At 39.7% G+C, this 2,426-nt stretch overlaps 1 protein-coding gene across 1 annotated transcript in view; it reads left to right on the forward strand.

The window, feature by feature from the left end:
- Positions 1-2,426, forward strand: part of LOC102437644 (cytochrome P450 20A1) — a 38,918-nt gene that overhangs the window by 8,453 nt on the left and 28,039 nt on the right. The window lies entirely within an intron of this gene.

Consider the following 2,426-nt stretch of genomic DNA (forward strand, 5'->3'; position numbering starts at 1 on the left):
ACTGCCCCTGTCTCGGACTCTGCCGTCTGCTGCTCTACTTGCCCCTGTCACCCTCGAAGCGTGGCCCCGAAAAGCCAAGCGGGAACGTGCTCTGCAGACAAGATAACGATGTGGAGAGGTTGCTCAGCACCCGGATACACCACTGGGGATGGGGGCACCGCAGACAGTTCCCAGCTGGCAAATAGGCTGGAATAGTGCAACTGCACAGTCTGGAATTTCCGGTATATCTTTTTTTAAATACATTTTTTAAAAATTGATTTCAGAGAGGAAGGGAGAGGGGGGAGAGAGAGAAACAGCTGTGATGAGAGAGAATCACTGATCGGCTCGCCCCCCCTGGGGGTCCAGCAGAACCCAGCGGGTGCCCTGACCCGGAATGGAGCGTGACCTCCTGGTTCAGAGTGGACACTGAACCACGCTGCGGTCTCCTCTTTATCCTGGTTTTATTTCTTCACTTTCATTTTAATGGGATTTCAGGAGCAAGAACTAATAGATGAATGCTGCCGATCTATAATGTTTAAAGAGAAGTCAGGAAACTTGCTTCAGTCATGAATAATTTCAGCCTCGCCCCAGCCAGTTTGGCTCAGTGGATAAAGCCTCGGCCTGCGGACTGAAGGGCCCCGGGTTCGATTCCGGTCAAGGGCACATGGCCGGGTTGTGGGCTCGGTCCCCAGTAGGGGGCATGAGGGAGGCAGCCAATCAATGATTCTCTCTCATCATTGATGTTTCTATCCTTCTCTTCCTCTCTGAAATCAATAAAAACATATTTCAAAAGTTATAATTTCAGCCTAGAAAATAAAAATAAAAATAGGATTTTAAAAATATTCTCACCAGAGGATATGTTTTTCATTGATGCTAGAGGGAAGGGAAGGATGAGGGAGAGAGAGAGACGAGAGAGATGAAAAAACATCTATTTTGACCTCCGGTAAACGCCTAGACCGGATATCGGATCTACAACTTGGGTGGGTATGTGACCTGATTGGGAATCAAACCTGTGACCCTTCCCGGCACAGGACCCAGGACACTCTAACCATCTGTGCCAGGGTTTCTTCCATCCTTTTTCCCACCATTTATAATAACTTTGAAAAATATTTATTGTTGATGAGACGATTACAAAATTATACATTGTAGGTTTCATTGTTATCCGTTAAATGCAAGGTACACACACTATTGTCTAGATCAGTGATGGCGAACCTTTTGAGCTCGGCGTGTCAGCATTTTGAAAAACCCTAACTTAACTCTGGTGCCATGTCACATATAGAAATTTTTTGATATTTGCAACCATAGTAAAACAAAGACTTATATTTTTGATATTTATTTTATATATTTAAATGCCATTTAACACAGAAAAATCAACCAAAAAAATGAGTTCGCGTGTCACCTCTGACACGCGTGTCATAGGTTCGCCATCACTGGTCTAGATAGCATTCTTGTAGTAATTAGTAGAAACTATAAAACTCTTTAGTTAGTACCCTTCTACCTAGTATTTATCTTTTGGCATACATACCCCAAAGGAGGAAAAAATAATAAAGTTGTACAAAGATTTTCATAGCACTATGTGTAATAATGAGAAAACTAAAGAAAGAAAAGAGCCCAGATGTTTTACGACAGTAGAGTAGGAAAATGATTAAGCAATTCTGGCTCCATGATGGAACATAGTTTTCCTTTACATGTTCAAATAAATAAACAAGATTCTTTTATTTACATAATGTTAAGTAGAATATGCCAAGTAGATAAACTCTGATTAGTACTAGTAAAAATCATTGACAACATTCAGAATTGATTCTGGAATTGAATATCTTAGGTTTATTTTTTTCTATAAACATTTAGTTTATTTAAAAATTATTTTAGCCCTGACCGGTTTAGCTCAGTGGATAGAGCGTCGGCCTGCGGACTGAGAGGTCCCGGGTTCGATTCCGGTCAAGGGCATGTACCTTGGTTGCGGGCACATCTCTAGTAGGAGCTGTGCAGGAGGCAGCTGATCAATGTTTCTCTCTCATCGATGTTTCTCTCTATTCCTCTCCCTTCCTCTCTGTAAAAATAAAATCAATAAAATATGTTTAAAAAAATTATTTTATAAAAGTCTTATTATGAAAGTGATATGCTTGTTGTAAAATCAGAAAAAACACTGACCCCAAACACAGCAACCATAAACCTGATTCAAAATTAAAGAAAATAAAAATTCCCCAATGATATTGATTTATTTTTCAAGCCAAGCCAGTTGGGACCATATATAAAAACTTAACAAAGAAAAATGTGCTTGTTTATGTATTAATTTATGTAGAAGGGATGTTAAATCTTCAAACCCCTTAGATTAATTGGCACAGAGGAAGAATATTAAGATACTCCTTTTAAATGACAAAGATCCCAGTTTTTGTATTTAACATAGGAATAATTCCTGAGATCAACCAAATGGAAAGCCATTATTT

The sequence above is a fragment of the Myotis lucifugus genome, unplaced genomic scaffold (genome assembly GCF_000147115.1).
Source record: "Myotis lucifugus unplaced genomic scaffold, Myoluc2.0 scaffold_3, whole genome shotgun sequence".
In the NCBI taxonomy this organism is placed as follows: domain Eukaryota; kingdom Metazoa; phylum Chordata; class Mammalia; order Chiroptera; family Vespertilionidae; genus Myotis; species Myotis lucifugus.